This window comes from Protopterus annectens, chromosome 3.part1 (genome assembly GCF_019279795.1).
Source record: "Protopterus annectens isolate FY-2018-M chromosome 3.part1, PAN1.0, whole genome shotgun sequence".
NCBI lineage: Eukaryota > Metazoa > Chordata > Ceratodontiformes > Protopteridae > Protopterus > Protopterus annectens.
In genome coordinates, this window is record NC_056732.1 from 349,789,307 (window position 1) to 349,807,383 (window position 18,077).

Below are 18,077 nucleotides of genomic sequence, written 5' to 3' on the forward strand. Positions count from 1 at the left end.
GTTTGTGTGTGTGTGTATATATGGATATATAATATATATATATATATATATATATATATATATATATATATATATATATATATATATATATATATATATATCACTAGGTGGGCTGCAAACTGGCTCACAGATAGAACCCACAGTGTGAAAGCAGCTGACTTCAAGTCAGACTGCCGACTAGTCACGAGTAGATTCCCACAGGGTTCAGTCCTGGGTCCTCTCCTGTGTGATATCTACTTCTCTGAAGTCCAGGCAAGCACGAAGGGAATCTGGCTGACAAAGTTTGTAGATGATTGCAAGTTGGGAGCTATTATTAACTCCGCAAGTGATGTTGACATCCTACAGAATGGCCTCACTGAGACCAACGACTGGTGTAGAACCATGGCCTTAAGCTCAGTGCCAAAAAATGTGTTGTCATCTCCTTTGGGAAAAACCCGATTCCCATGAATTACCACATCGATGGTAGTCCACTGAACACAGAAGGTGTTATAAGAGATCTGGGAACACAGGTTGACAGCAATCTCTCTTTTGATCACCACATTGCCACTGTGGTCAGAAAGTTTTATGTGGCACACCTCATTACTAAGGGTTTTGCATCCGGGAAGAAAGAGGTCATTGTCTCCCTCTATTCTTCCCTCATTAGGCCAGTCATTAAGTACAATGTCCCATTTGGCATGTACCTTACTAGACACCTGCAACAACTGGAGAGGCTGCAAAATTACCTCACAAAGAGGATCGTGGGCCTTAAACACTTGTCCTATATGGACAGACTCAAAAAAACTCCAACTGTTCTCTGTCTCATATCGCCTACTTAGAGGCGATCTGTGCTTGACTTACAAAGCCATGTCTGACCCAGCTCTGTTAGAAATGCTACATCTAAAGAAATCCCAATCCCTCCACACTACATGCTCCAGAGACTCAGCCTCATTACCACAATCAACAGAACATACTAGAGGGACAGGTTCATAATCCAGAGACTGCCCATGCTATGGAATAGACTTTCCATTCATGTCAAGCAGAGCACCTCACTCACCCTCTTCAAGAGAAACCTTGATGAGTGGATGGAAAATAGAAAATTCACCCCGGGGATAACTCCAGTGGCTCTACTCTACAGAGGCACTGGGAACTAAGGTCGGGTGGCATGATTCTAGGGTAAACTTATGGATAGGCTTTAAAGCCCCCAGGGCCATTAGCCTAGTACACACCTATGAACCTATTTATAATCTGTGTTATGTTTTACATCCAGTTTGTGAATAAATGCATGTGGCTTGGGATAACTGTTCTTGACCTCCGAACTGGGCGCCTGCTTTCTAAGTCCATCCCTCTCACCGGTAAAGTTGTATTTCAAGTACTTGGGTGCAGTATATATGATTTATTTGGAATGTTTGCATTTCTGTAGCCGGAGTTCAGTTGCCACTGAATGGTGCTGGCATGAGCAGAGCCAAAAACAATGTGAATCTGCTTTAGTTTAATATGTGCATCTGTTGTTGCTAACTATGCTTTGATATTTAATTATTCATTCAGCATTAGGACCTGCATAGTTCTTAACCATCTCCAAATATGGGAACACTGCCTCTTATAATGTAGATAATGTGAAACACTTTCTAATGAGGTCACAGACTTTGAAAAAATGTTAACTTGAATAACACTGACAAAGTCTGACAGGAGTACAGACTCAAATAATAAGTGTTGCAACTGGAGCACAGTCAGTATTTTGGATGCTGGATATACATCTGCTTATGTGCCGTATCCCAATTTTTGGTCCTTTGGAACTGGGGTAAATGTGCTACCCATACAACCTTGTTGATCAGTAGCAACCTAGTCTTTAGTTGACAATGTCTTTAGTGTGTACTTATTCGGATGACTTTAAAGATCTGCAGTGATTGTGCAAAGTAACTGATATTGGTATATTGCAGTGACACAAGCTTGAGTGGCCTATTGTGGTACAAGCTTTCGGAAGTGGTTGGTTGTGTCATTACTACTTGGTTGCATTGATTAGTAGAGTCTTCCACTTTACAGATGGCCAACACATTCTAACAACTAGTGCTGCATTGCAGACAGAGTATAATCTAATACAATCAGGGAGGTGAATCATACAACACATTAAGAATGGCCCTAAAATATGTGAATGGAGCCTACGTTTTGAGTTGGGTATTATAGGGTTGTTACTATACTGCAAAACTGCTTTACAATAGTGGGCATTTTTGAAGGTATCATCAAAGACACCAGCATATTACAGCCATAGCACCAATTGCACTGGAGGCTGGAAAATACATCTATTATCTGATTCATGAAAATTGACCTTGATGTCCTTGCTTTAAAAATACCTTCTTTGTGAAAAGTGACATTGAAGCATTCACCAATGGCCACAGTGGTTTCTGTATACAACAAAACGGAAGGGAAAATATGGTGATGTGGTTTGTATGTAGAAAGATAAATGCAGGGACAGTGCAACAGTATTTTTGAAAAACAAGTGGAATAAAAAGTATGTAGGCAGACACTACATGCTAACATACTTTGGACATGTCAATCTCAAGTATTTAAGAAGGGTGAAGTAATAAAGTAAGTGATACCTTAAACCTTAAATTACTACTACTTCAGAAACTGCATGTGAATGCAGTCAGGTAAGGCCATGGCTATAGTGCGTCAAAAAGAAATGTCCCTCTGTCAAAGGAAATGCTTGAACAAGGGAAAATTAGATGACAGCTGCCAATCACAGGAGTTAAGAGCTCAAATTACCCTCAGGACTTTGACAGCTAGGGAAGCTAAGTGTTACGGGGGAGGGAAAAGTAGATGGACTGGAATTCAGTCTCTCACAAATTAGTGCCATGTAAGCATAATTAACAAATCAGCAGTAAAAAGCACTTAAAATTCTGTTCTGTGACATTTGCACTGCTTCTATTTTAAGTAGTCATTCAGCAGCAGGGAATGTTACAAAGAACTGACTCAAAAAGAGCAGTGTATGCATGTAACACCTATGGAATGACAAGAGCTTTAGGCAAAGGGAGGCCTGCATGATGTAACATTTTAGAGCCAAACACTGCATTCTGGGATACTAAGTGGCAAACTGATTTATCAAAACCACATTAAGATGCTAGTCCCCATGTAGTCAGACTCTGGAATTACATATAAAAATATTTAAAATGCTGTATATAGTCCCAGAGTGCTGTTATAATGTAGGAAACATCAAGCCATGACAAAATTAACATGTTTTTTGGGTCTGTGGGTGCGGTACTCCTTTAACTAAACTGTAAAATTAGGAGACATTCTAAGTTGTTATTTGATATATAACATTACTATTAACCCCAAATGAACTAGCCCCTAACTTTTATTCTTGTCATTAAATAATAAATCATAGCCATGTCAGACTAAATATGTAACTTTGAATTAAATCTTTGTCTATTAGAACAAATAAAAATGTTTACCTTACTTCAGATGAAAGTCCTATGTAGAAGTTAATAAGAACAAGAATATATTAAGAACTTATAACTTGTCCAATAGTTCAGTCAGTTTTTTTTCTTTTAAATTCCATCCATTTCTTGTGGGTTGTCTATTTAGGTTTGTCAGTGACCAGTCCATATCTTCAGGCTTGTCCAAAAGCTTCTTCTTATGTACAAAATTCACTGCTTTATTTAACGTGTTGAATGTTTTTTGCCATCAGGCAAAAAAAAAATCATAATTTTAGCTGAGAACGCAAGCTGTGCTTTGATGTCCACATCCTTCAAACTTTTTATAAAAGAAACACATGCCTTTCTTTTGGTCATAGTAGAAGTAGAGAAGATCAAGTCTTACAGAGTTTTCTCTTATTTTTATAGGTGAATTAGCCCATGCTGTCTTCAAGACCAAGTCTTTATCTTGATGTGACTTGAATTTAACTATAATTGATCTAGGAGAAGGTGGATTGCTTTGTAGTGAAGTGTTTGAAAGAGATCTGTGTGCTGTCTCAAAGCCAAATGAGAGAGCTTCAGGTAAGTTTAGGGACTTAGGAAACAAGTTTTTTTTAAAAATAAAATCATGAAATAACAAAACCTCATGTAGCAACCAGCAAGATAAAATGACACTACTGTATTAGCGTTCACTCAATTTATTAGCCGCTTTCATCAAAAAGACTTCATCAGAATACAAAATCATTAAAATTTCACTCAACTTAGTCACATCACAATTCAATTACATACTTAAACAGTTAAGGATACTATTAAAGATCTAAAACCAGATATTACTTATTACGTATTTTTATATATATATATACTCTCATATTTTTTAAAAAAACATTTGATATTTACCATATCATTAAGACCTGGGACTTTATCTGAATTTAATCTAATTTGCCATTTTTGATTAAAGTGGCTAATAAACTGAGTGGACGCTAATACAGTGGTGTCATTTTATTTTGCTGGTTTTAGCTATACAAGGTTTTGTTATTTCATTTTTTGGTGTTTCCTTGAACTGGTGGTTTTGGGGAGAAATAAAATCATGTTGTCTCCTTCTACCTTCTCTGGTATTCCATAGATTCTTATATTATTTCTTCTTGACCTACACTTGAGGTCTTCTAGTTTTTCTATAAGTAAAGCATTTTGTTTGAAAATGAATTCAATGTGATTCTCATTTTCAGCCACTCTCAGATCTATGGCATTAACTGCTTCTTCAGTTGCTATCATTTGCTGTGACTATTGCTTAATAACCTCCTTCAATAACTCCATTTGCTTCTTATTTTCTTTTTTTATATTGTCCATTTTCATCTCCAGTTTAGATATTTTTGATGAAAGTTTCTGGATACTAGTTAGTGTAGACTGCAGTTCTTTCTTCATTATAGTTTCCTGGGTAGTTCTTTTAGAGTGGCTCATTTTAACAAGGAAGCAAAAAAGTTGTTCTGGCAGGAAAAATGTAACAACAACTAGATTTTTCTGTAAAAATCTTATAGATAACTACTTATCTCCCAGTGAAAAATGACTTTTAAATAAGTTTTTTTTATAAAAAAAATCCTATCAGAATAAATCAAAATAAGCAGAGCAAAATTTCAGTGCAGCTAACAGCTCACCATATTGGCACACCCCCTTGGTATACAATCTTGGGTGTACACTGGAATGTCAACGTCAATAAAATTGAACACTAAAGGTTGACAAGACAAGCACTAACAATCTACCATGCATGCAGAGAGTAAATCATCTCACATTTAAAAAAAAAATAAAAAACAATGTTTTTTTTTGCGGTGGGTCAAGTCCCCCTGCCCGTATGTGGGGGGCTGTGCCACTACATCCCTTGCTGATTTCATATAATAACTCAAATATCACACTACCCCTGGGAAAGGGGCATATTTCTCAGTGCTGGAGACTGTCAATCTTGCCATTTCTCAGAATATCCCATTTTCTCCAAGGTATACTGATCTTGATTTATAATCTTGGGTGTAGTGACAATGGTCAACACACCCAAATGTCATTGTCAATAATGTCGACCACAAAAGATCAAAACATAAATGCCAGCAGTCCAACATACATGCAGGAGGAATATCTTTTTGCATTAAAAAAATAGGACAAACAATATTTTTTACTTGGGTTGCGCCAAGGACCCCTGCAACCCTATGTGGGGGGCTGTGTCTCCACAATCCCTGATAATTCTACATACTAACTCTAAGATAGCATTATCCCCAGGGAAGGGGCATATTGCTCAACCCTGGAGACTGTCAATCTTACACACCTTTTGATCAACTTCTTCTTTGTATAATGAAGTGATAGGCTTTTGGAATCACATATTTCTTTATCTGACTTTAAATACTTGAAAGTGAATTCTGCAGTTATACTGACTATGTTTGGTTTGCCCAAACTACATAAGGACCTAATGGACCCCCCCCCCCATGCGTTCCATAATGGATGATCCCAATTCTATTACTTCTACCTTTGCCAAATTCTTAGATATAAAATTAAACGACCTCTTGAAAAATGAACACCATTTAGGCATTGACTCATGGAACTTTCTGGGCAAATGTAACTCGGTAGAGTTTGATTCAACATTTTTCGTTTTAACTATTGATGTCAAGGATCTGTTTTCATCTATACCCCCTATGATGTGTGTTTGAATTGGTTTGAAGAACATTTGTTTAGGAAGGGCTTATTACAAAATGACATCAATTTATATGTAGAAATGATGGAATTAGTACTGACCAACAATTACATCTTCTTTGATGAACAAATATTTCTACAACAAAGAGGTGTAGCAATGGGGGCAGCATGTAGCCCCGTATATGCCAATATTGTTATGTGTGAATGGGAACGCAGGTTTTTTTGGACATGCTCTTTTCCAGAATTGTGTATTGTACTTGAGATACCTGGATGATTTATTCATTATTTGGAAAGGTGGGAAGAGTGAAGTTTAATTATTCCTGGAATATATTAATAATACTACTGAGTTCTTTAAATTTACATGTGTTAAATAAGGAAAATATTAGTTATTTGGATGTAAATTTGGTAAAAGATGTGGCTAATGGTAGATATGTTTCTACCATTTACAGGAAGCACACATATTCTAATTCATTCTTGCATTTTGATAGTTCACACCCTTTGTCCCAAAAGAAAGCAGTTGTCAAAGGACAATTTGTCAAGGCTGCCAGGATGGTATCATTATTTGATGATTTCATGAATTAATGTGCCTTACTGGAATTGATGTTTCTTAAAAGAGACTACGCTAAAGAATTTATGAAGGAGATGAAAATGGAAGTGATAAATAAGCGGGGAGGGGGTCTACGTTCCTATTTTAATGTGTTTGGAAGCTGATGATTTTCACAATTTTTACTGCGGTTGTGGTGCTGCGGTAGCGTTGTCGCCTCACAGTTAGACATTGCACGTTCGATTCTCAGTTAGAGCGTCTTCTGTGTGTCGACATGTGTGAATGGGTGTTCCTTCATTGAAGGTTGTGCGTTAGGCCCGGGAAGCCAGCACGTAAAAATCTACTGCCAATCATTAGCGGACCGGAGTTCCGCTGTGGCGACCCCTAACCGGGAAAAGCCGAAAGAAGACTCAGACTGAGCATACTAATATGGTCCATGAAAGTAATTTGACGGTACAACAAAATGCTGATGCTAATTTTAGGTTGGTCTTTATTATGAGATTTACTGTGGACTTCAAACAGGTGATGGATGTTATTTTTAAAAATTGGTCTGTGCTTATGGATGACTGTGTGGTAAGGAACAAAATAGGTTCTAAGCCGATGGTTGTATATAAGAGGGGTAGTAACCTGAAGAATCTTATGGAGAGGCCACTTTGCCCACACAATTTTAAAGACAAAAAACTTTGGCAGCTGTCCAAATATGGGTGTTGTCATTTTTGTCCCTATATCAGTACTGGGGAACTTTTCGATATTAATGGCTACCAGTTGAATATTAAAGGGAAGTACAATTGTAACTGCTTAGGAGTAGTATGGGGGCATTGTGTCAATGCTGCCTTGTATTTTATGTCAGAAAGACTGAGCGCAAATTAAAAAATCGTATTTATGAACACATTTATGAAATAAATAAGAAAAAAATGACCAATGCCCTATTTCAGCATTTATTGGATTTCCCTGAGCATCAATTTAAGTTTGTGGTAAGTGAAAAAGTTAAACCTAAACTTAGGGGTGGACCATGGCAACTTTTTCTTGAGCAAAGGGAGTTGTATATACTGGATTTTACATTTGAGAGCAGTAGGTTGGCCTGGGTTGAACAATATGGCATCAATTGGATGTATTTTAAAATTGAAAGCAGAACATAGATAAATTCAACATGTATTGTTGTTAGTTATTTACTTTCTTTTTTCTATTTGAATTGTTTATAATAAGTTTGTTATGCATGTAACTATATGTATTTTAGAGTAATTGTGTATGTTTCTCTTTAAATGTGCAATGAGATGCTGATGTCACCTGGCTTCATGAGTATTTAAAGTCCATTTGAGTTTATACTTTTATCTGATGAAGTCTTTTATTGTCCAAGACAAAAGCACTAAAAATAAATGTTGGAGAACGAGTCCTTGCTGCTGTGTGGCTTTTTCTGTTATTCAACTTCTTTTTTGACCAAAGTGCGTCAACATAACAAATATTGAAATGTTGGAGTGTCAGTTAAAGTAATGGTTCCCATAATATTAGGGGTTGTGAGCGGCAAGCCCCCAACATTAGAGGATATAGGATGATTGTTCTGTGCAAGAAATAGAAAACAGAGATATTCAATATTTACTCTTTTCTTGTATTTTTGGTCTTTTTTTTCAGGTTTTCAGCACTCAGCTATCCAAGTCCTGACATTTCAGTATGGAGCCCTATGTGTATTTTTTGAAGGACTGCTGTCCCATCCAAGGTTATTTCCTTTCTGCCTTGTGCCCACTGACTGCCAGGATGGGTTCCCCTGTTAAGTTGGCAATCAAATTAATAAATAAACATTGTTTTGCTGTTAAATTTGCCACCCTCTATAACACTTTTATCTAAGGTAGATGATTCAGCAGTTTGGGGGCTTCTTGGTGTTTCCATTTTTGTCATATAAAAAACAAAACAGTCTGAACAGGCTAAAAACAATTAAAATGTAAACCTGCATGAACTGAAAATGCATTGAGGAAGATATGCAAAAGTCAAAGGGGGAACCCCTCAGAAGAGTTTTCGCAGAGGCCAAGCTTTAAAATAATTCAAACAAAAAAGCCACCCTGCAGAATACTCTGTCAGAAATATTGGGTGGGCAAATGGGTGTAACTAAGGAAATTATTTTTGAGCTGGGATATATGATTTGAACTGCCTAGACATAGTAAGGTCTTAAGTTTAATGCTGGTGGCTGCCAAAAAATAATAAATTAAAAATGGAAATCATATTCTAAACCAACTGTATTTGAAGTATTGAATATTGGAACAGGGATAAAAGAACTGGAAGTGGGGTCTTTGGAAAAGGGAAGAAACAAATTACATAGAAAAATGGAAATTGTGAGAACAAGAAATGCAGAAAAAATGTTTTATAGGAGGGATGAGGTTTCAAGGGGGCAGGAATTGAGCAATTTATGTATTGTTAGATTGATGATAGTTATACAAAAGAATACATGTGATGTATAAAGTTGGTAACTACGAACATGTTAATATGGTTTGTATTCTTTTATATAAATGTATGTTTGCCTATGATTAAGTGATAATTCAATAAGGGAGTTAAAAAAAAGAATGAAAGGATGCAACTGCCACCTAATGGTTACTTCTCATACTACTGGCAGCATAACCACCTACAAAAAATGCAATTGCTGGGGATGCACCAATACATGCTAGGAATAGCTGGTATAACATGTAAGATTAAAAAATAAAGGATGTAAGGAAAAAATGATAAGGTTCCACTAGGAAACTGCAAGTATGTGACAGAGCAGTCAATGAAGGCCATGGAAAAACATTCAATGTTGGCCGCAAAAAAACAAAAATCTGGTCTTATAGAATACAGGTAGACAGTATTAATAGGCAATGGTGCTGGAATATGGGTGGAAAGCATAGAAGTGAGTCACTATGTTACAATGTATACAAGACAGCTTAAAAAGTGTTGAGTAGAATTGCAAAGGAAAAAAGAAAGAGGAAATCAGTATGTCTCACATATTAAAACAGCACTGTCCAAGGCCAAGAATACAGCTTCTATGGGACCTGACAATATCCCTGGCTGTGTCCTTCATGAACCACAGAGTGAATTGGCACCTCACCTGAGTGCCCTGTTCAATCACAACCTCACCTCAGGCTTTGTCCCTACCGAATGGCGCACTGCTACAGTCATCCCTCTCCACAAAGGAGGAGCGACTACAGACCCTGGAAACTATCGCCCCATTAGCCTGATTAGTCTGATATGCAAAGCTATGGAACGTATCATCATGGACCTAAAAAACAAGTATATAGGGAATCTCCAAACTCTGGATGCCACACAGTTTGGTTTTGTGAAGGGTAGATCATGCCTGCTCAACTTGGTCAACTTCTTTGAGTAAGTCACCAGAGCTGTGGATGAAAGCAAGGTGGTTCTTACAGCCTACCTTGATCTGGCCAAGGCCTTTGATACCATTCCCCACTCAGGAATCATAGAAAAACTCACTAAGCTATGCATCAACCCCTATATCATTAGGTGGGTTGCAAACTGGCTCACAGGTATAACCCACAGTGTGAAAGTAGCTGACTTCAAGTCAGACTGCCGACCAGTCATGAGTGGAGTCCCACAGGGTTTGGTCCTGGGCCCTCTCCTGTTTGCTATTGACTTCTTTGAAGTCCAGGCCAACACAAAGGAACGCTGGCTGACAAAGTTCACAGACAATTGCCAGTGTGGAGCTATTATTAACTCCCAGAGTGATGCTGACATCATACAGAAAGGCCTCAGTGAGACCAGCGACTGGTGTCAGAACCATGGCTTTACGCTCAATGCCAAAAAATGTGTCATCATCCCCTTTGGGAAAAACCCGGTTTCCATGAATTACCACATTGATGGTAGTCCACTAAACACAGAAGGCATTATAAGAGATCTGGGAACACAGGTTGAGAGCAACTTTTCATTTGACCACCACATTGTCACTGTGGTCAGAAAGTCCTTCTATGTGGCACATCTCATTACTAAGGGTTTTGCATCCAGGAAGAAAGAGGTGATTGTCTCCCTCTACTCTTCCTTCATTAGGCCAATCATTGAGTACAATGTCTTATTTGGCATGTACCTCACTAAACACCTGCAACAACTGGAGAGGCTGCAAAAATACCTCACAAAGAGGATCCTAGGCCTTAAACATATGTCCTATATGGACAGACTAAAAAAACTCCAGCTATTCTCTCTCTCATATCACCTACTTAGAGGTGATCTCTGCTTGACTTACAAAGCCATGTCTGACCCAGCTTTGTTAGAAATGCTACATCTAAAGAAATCCCAATCCCTCCGCACCACATGCTCCAGAGACCTCAACCTCATTACAACAATTAACAGAACATGCTGGAGGGACAGGTTCATAACCAAGAGACTGCCCATGCTATGAAATAGACTTCCCATACATGTCAAGCAGAGCACCTCACTGGCCCTCTTCAAGAGAAATCTTGATGAGTGGATGGGAAATAGAAAATTTACCCCAGGGATCACTCCAGTGGCTTTACTCGACAGAGGCACTGGGAACTAAGGTTGGGTGCCATGATGCCAGGGTAATCCTATGGGCTAGGCTTGTAAAGGCTCCAGGGCCATTAGCCTAGTACACACCTATGAATAACATATGCTAATGAAGCGTTGTCTCATATACTTGCAATTCATAGTCAATGTTTTGCACTTTTCTGCATAATCCACAGATTTTTTATACAAAGATCATTCAGACCTAATCCATCTACTTTGCAATCCATGATGATGCTGCCACTGGCTGCTACACTTGCTATTTCTCAGTGTGACCTGATTGTCTTGGCTGAGCCAAAACTACTTGCAACCAGCAGTGCTCACTGGCCAAGTAGGCAGAGATATAAAGCAGAGAATAACCCACCATAATTTTGATAATCAGGAGATACTTGATAAGTTTAGAGTGGACAAGGATATTCTAAGTGTTTTAGTGAGTATGTATGACCCCCATAGGGGTACTGCTGGGATGCATCAACTTCCTATCCTTGTGAATATTAAAGAATGCATAGCCCTCACTATACATGCCACAGTGACCTTCCAGAGACATACTCGGGATATTTTGAGGGTGTCACAGGCTTCTGCCTTGAGAATACTGCAGCAGTTCTTGGATGTACTCTTGGTATGTCTGGATCAGTGCACCTATTTCCTGGTGTCACCTCAAGACAGAGCCCAGACTATGCTCATTTTATGGGGTGGCACCTGAGGTACTCTGTGTAATAGACTGCACCCATGTTGCAATTAGGGTGCCATCTTGTCCTCAGGGGGGAGTGGTACTGCAATAGGAAGGACTACCTTTCCATAAATTGCCAGGTAGCGTGTGATGCATGGGGGTTCATCACCAGCATCTCTGCCTAGCATCTTGCCAGTGCACACAATTCCCATATATGGCGCACTAGCTCACTGTACCATCTCTTCCTGCATGGTAGGATGCCTAGTGGGAATCTTATTGTTAAGTGGAAAAATATTTTTTTTTATTTTACTTAAGTACTTATTTATAGTAAAATGTATTGCTAAATACTAAACCACATTTTCTTTTTGTCCCCTTCCCCTGTCACTTTCTTTCTCTGTCTCTCTTTTCTTTCAGCTAATGCTGAATATCCACTGGAGCCATGGCTCATGACACCAGTGAGAAATCCAAGTGGAACTGCAGAAGAGAAGTATAACACAGTGCTGTCCAGACTCCTATTGTTATCAAGAGGGTCTTTGGCTTCCTGAAGAATCATTTTAGTGTTGGATGAGTCTGGGGGGGTGTCCTTCAGTTTTACACAGCTACTGCATGCAAGATCTGTGGGTTGTGCTGTGCGGTGTATAGTCTACTGTCAATGTTCATCTGATGTTCCTTCTTATCTTTACATAATATATATATATATTTTTATAACAGGTATTCATATTAATGTTTGCAAAAGGCATGCCTCAGTGCTCAATCACTCCTGTTCAGGGATGTCATAAGGCTTCATATAACAAATTACCACAATTTAAGTGTTTGGCACAATAAATTCTGGTGAGGTGGTGTACTCAAGTGTGCACTTACTGAATGTTCAAAACTGATAAAATTAGTAAACAATGCTAATTCACTATTTAACTTGAGTTTATATCCTGCAATTAAAGGAAAACATATATGTATATATATATATATATATATGAAAGAAGAAAGAGAAGACGCCAAAATCGCGAGTGGCAGAACAACAATGCAGAAGAGAAGACCGACACGACGGATGACAACACCAACGCCGAGCAGGTAAGTGTGGGTGGTTAAGGGTTAGGTGATATAGGTGGTGGGGTTAAGAGAGTTAGGGTAGGAGGGGATAGGGGTGGGTTAAGTGAGTTAGGGGTAGGTAGGGGTTAGGTTAGTTAGGGGGATAGGGGGAGTGGGTTAGGAGGAGTTAGGGGGTTAAGGTGGAGGAGGGGTGAGTTAGGTTAGGGTGGGAGGTAGGGTTAGTTAGGTTAGTTAGGGAGTTAGGGTTAGAGTTAGGGTTAGGTAGGTAAGGGTAGGTGCGTAGTGGTGTGGACCTTAGGGGTTAGGGTTAGGTTTAGTGTGGGCTGTAAGGATTTTTGTGTGTGTGTGTTGTGTGTGTGTGGTTTGTGGAATGGGATGTGTTTTGTTTTAATTGTTATTGTGGTGTGTGTGTGTATGGGTTTTTTCGTTTGTGTACCGGCCGGTTATTTTTTTGTGGTTATATGTGGTTTTTTTGTTTATGGACTGAACCATATATATATATATATATATATATATATATATATATATATATATATATATATATATATATATATATATATATATTTATATTATGCAACGCTGTCTCAGTTTGAACTACATTGTCTGTTGAGGTACTGCACAATACATTATTTTATTTTGTCATATACAATAATTTCTGGCCTCAGAGAAAAAAAATGTATCAATATTTGTGAAGTGGTGAGTGAAGTGGCAGCAGAATTTGCTTACACAACAGAATACTCATTTTAATGTGTAATTTTCTTATTGGCGTTTCCTTGAAAACTTGTATGTTACTAGTTTTAAGTTGTAGGTAGCTGCCAGCTGTAACAATGTCAATGAAGACAGCACTAATGGTGTTAATAACTACAATTTTATGTTGTAAGTTACACCTTTCTTTCCACACTTATGATATATATATATATATATATATATATATATATATATATATATATATATATATATATATATAAAAAATGGGTCTATATTATTTCCTTGAAGAGGTTTTCCATCGAACGCCTCTTCAGCGACCCTTAAACCTTGAACTGTGAAAACAGTGAACGGCCACATCAGCGATTTCTTTCCCTTGGGGGGGGGTCTGGGGGCAAAGCCCCCCCCCACTTTGTAATGTTTGTGGTCATGCATTGGTATTTGTAGTGCAAGCGATTTCTTTCCCAGGGAAAGAAATCACTGATGTGGACATTCAGTGTTTTCAAAGTTCGTGGTTTTAGGGTCGATGAAGAGGTGTTTGACAGAATGCCTCGTCGAGGAAATAATATAGACTATATATATAGGTTCATAGGTTCATACTAGGCTATCTGCCCTGGGGCAATTATAAGCCTAGCCCGATTCTGTATGGCTTATGCCACCCCTTGATTTGAGTATACTGTGCCCTTTTTAAGATTTAGTTTACTGTGCCTCTGTCTAATACTGACACGGGAGTAATCCCTGGGACAAACCTACGATCCCCCATCCACCTATCGAGATTCTTCTTGAAGAGATTCAGTGAGGTGCTCTGCCTCACATGAACTGGAATTCTATTCCAGAGCGAAGGGAGCCTCTGGGTTATGAACCTGTCCCTCCAGCAAGTTCTATTTATTTCTGTGCTGAGGTTCAAGTCCCTCGAGCGTGTGGCTCTAAGGGATTTAGATTTACTGAGGTGGAGCATGTCCATTAATTCTGGATTTGACATAGCTTTGTATGTCAGGCATAGATCGCCTCGAAGTAGGCGGTATGCAACTGAGTAGAGCTGGAGTTTTTTTAACCGAGCAGCATATGGCATCTGTTTGAGACCCTTGATCCTCTTGGTGAGATACTTTTGGGGTCTTTCTAATTGCTGCAGGTGTCGGGTAAGGTACATCCCAAAAGGGGCATTGTATTCTATGATGGGCCTGATGAGGGATGAATAAAGGGGCATGATTACCTCTCTTGATCTGGACGTGAAACCCTTCGTGATGAGGTGGGCTATGTAGAAGGTCTTTCTAACCACTTTGGCAATGTAGTTTTCAAAGGAGAGATTGCTATCAACTTGGGTCCCCAGTTCCCTAATAACTTTCTCTGTACTTAATGGGTTTCCACCTATGTGGTAATTTGTGGGCAGATTGTTTTTGCCAAAGGGTATGACTATACATTTTTTGGCATTTAGCTTTAAACCATGGCACTGGCACCAGTTATCTGTCTCTGTGAGACCTTTTTGAAGGATGTTTGTGTCAGCTGGAGAGTTGATTATGGCACCCAGTTTGCAGTCGTCTGCGAACTTGGTGAGCCATAGTCCTCCCACGTTTGCCTGTACCTCGGAAAAGTATATACCAAACAAGAGTGGTCCCAGGACAGAACCCTGTGGGACACCACTTGTGACTGGTTTCGAGTCTGACATGGCTCCAGCAACTCTCACTCTGTGGGTTCTGTCTTTGAGCCAGTTTGCGACCCATCTTGTGACATAGGGGTTTATATTTAAGCTGGATAGCTTATTTATGATGCCCGAGTGGGGTATTGTGTCAAATGCCTTTGCAAGGTCCAGATAGGCTGTGTGGACTACCTTTCCTTCATCTATGGCTTTGGTGACTGTTTCAAAGAAGTCAACCAGGTTCAAAAGGCAGGATCTGCCCTTGACAAAGCCGGACTGGGTAGGATCTAGTGTCTGTAGGTCCCCAATGTCTTTGTTTACAAGCTCCATGATGATCCTCTCCATAGCCTTGCAGACTAAGCTAGTCAGGCTTATGGGGCGATAGTTTCCAGGGTCCGTAGAGGCTCCACCTTTGTGGAGTGGGACCACTGTTGCTGTATGCCATTCTGTGGGCACATATCCTGTAGTGAGGCTGAGATTGTATAGCTGTTTTATTTGAGGGATTAGTTCCTCTTGGAGTTCATGTAGGACGCAACCTGGGACGCCATCTGGTCCCATGGAAGCAGTGTTTTTTGCTTTGGAGAGGGCAGCCTTCACCTGAGCATCAGAGATGTTTGGGAGGCAGCCCTCTGCCGGGATAGATACTTGCTCTTTTGGGGGGGAGGGGTGGAGAAGTTTGCACTGAACCTGTCTGCCACGATATTGGCGATGTCTGTGGGTTCAGTGTATTTTATGTCATTTAGAATCAACTCAGAACAAGTCTGGGAGTTGCATCCCAGGTTTCTAACATAACTGAAAAAAGCCTTATGATTGTCTTTGGTGTCCTGTGCAATTTTTCTCTCGAAGCTGGCCTTGGAGGATTTTATGAGGGATCGTAATGTTTTGCTAGTACTGATCAGAGATGCCTTCCCTATTAGGGATTTTGCTCTATCATGTAGTAGCTTCCTCCTTCTGTTGTACAGTTTCATTGTATGTTACTATATGTTTTATATATATATATATATATATATATATATATATATATATATATATATGGAGTCGTATCACTTCACTGAAAGACCATTTCACTGAGACCAAATCACCTAAAGTTCATTTCACTGAAAGTTTATTTCACCTAAAACTCAGTTCACTGACAAGTAATACTCTAAGCCAAGTCAAAGGTGTATGTCCTTTTCCCCACTGTAGTGCAATGCTGGTGTTAGTAAATATAGTTGGGGGGTTGTGCCCCCCCACATGGGGGGGTGGGAGGGGTATAGCTCCCCCACTTAACTTGGTTTTATGTTCTCTGGTTTTGTTTTACATTATTTGGTAAAACCCAACCAGGTGGGGCTACACCCCCCACACACCCCCATCTATATATACTAACACCAGGATTGGACTACAGCGGGGAAAAGAACATATACCTTTGACTTGCCTTAGAGTACTACTTGTCAGTGAACTGAGTTTTAGGTGAAATGAACTTTAGGTGATTTGGTGCCAGTGAAATGGTCTTTCAGTGAAGTGATACGAATATATATATATATATATATATATATATATATATATATATATATATATATATATATATAGATATACAGTTAAAAATGTTGCAAAATACCCCTATTTTTCTGTTTTTTTATTTATTTAATAACTTATTTCACTTCACGTTAAACTTTGACGTATGTGAAGGTAAAATTGTAAGTGACAGAAATGTCACACCTGAATCACAATAGGTCAATGTCAAACGTGTCATACACATCTCCTAAAGATAGCTTAGGTGATGGTTCAAGTGATTTTGAAGAGGGGTTGTCATCATAAGAGCTGGATGGTGAGTTGGTCCAATATAAGTTTAACAGCTTCAAGTATCTGAGAGGGATGTTTGAAGAGAAGGGAAGTCTGAATGAGGAGGTAAAATTTAGAATCAAAGGGGCTGCAGCCATCTGGCACAGTGTGTAAGGGGTATTGAGTGACAGAAGAATGCTAAAAAGGCTGATAAGTAAGGTGTACAAAACAGTGGTGTGAGCAGTACTACTGTATGGTATATAAACCTGGGCAGTAAAGGCACAGCAATTGAGAAAGCTAGAGGTGATAGAAATTAAGTTCCTGAGATGGGTGCTAGGATGCACTCTGTGGGACAACCAAGAAATGAAGACACAAGAGCAGAAGCCAAAGTAGCCCCAATTGCAGTAAAGGTCAAAGAGAACAGATTATGGTGGTTCGAGCATATGTGCAGAAAAGCAGAGGACAATCTGGTGAAGAAGATTTGGGACCAACTCGAAGAAGGCAAAAGGAAACAAGGGTATCCAATAAAGAGGTGGATGGATTGTGTGAGAGCATAAGTGTGACAGTCGGGTATGAGTGTCAAAGAAGGAAGGACAGCAGCATTGAACAGAGAGAGAGAGAGATGGGGACAACACTCTGACCCCATGTAGAAAATTAAAGAAAGGGGAGTTATTGATGATGATAGATGAGTAATATTCCAGAAATGTACCTAAGGCTATGTACAGTAGCAATTTTAAGTAATTCAAAAAAAGATTACTGACATTTATCCATTGCTGACTTTTAATAGGTACATAAGTGTTTATTAGGCTAATGACCACAAGAGCTTTTTCAAGCCTAACTATGCTTCTCAAATCTCTTGCAAGTTCTGGTACCCTTGATAAGTGTAAGCAGGGGTTGGGAGATGAAACATTTACAAGGGACCTGGGAGATGAGCCATTTACAGGCTGCCTGTGACCTTTAGAGACATATGTGCCAAACCATGGATAAATTTCCTGTTCCCCATTCACTTGCCCAAGTTACACATTAATTAGGTTAGGGAGGAATTCTGCTTCACATGCATGGGGAGCCTGTTCCAGAGAAGGAATAGTATCTAGGATATATACCTGTCTCTCCATCAGGTCCTATTTATATCACAGGCAAGGTTTTAGTCTTTAGAATGGGTAACTC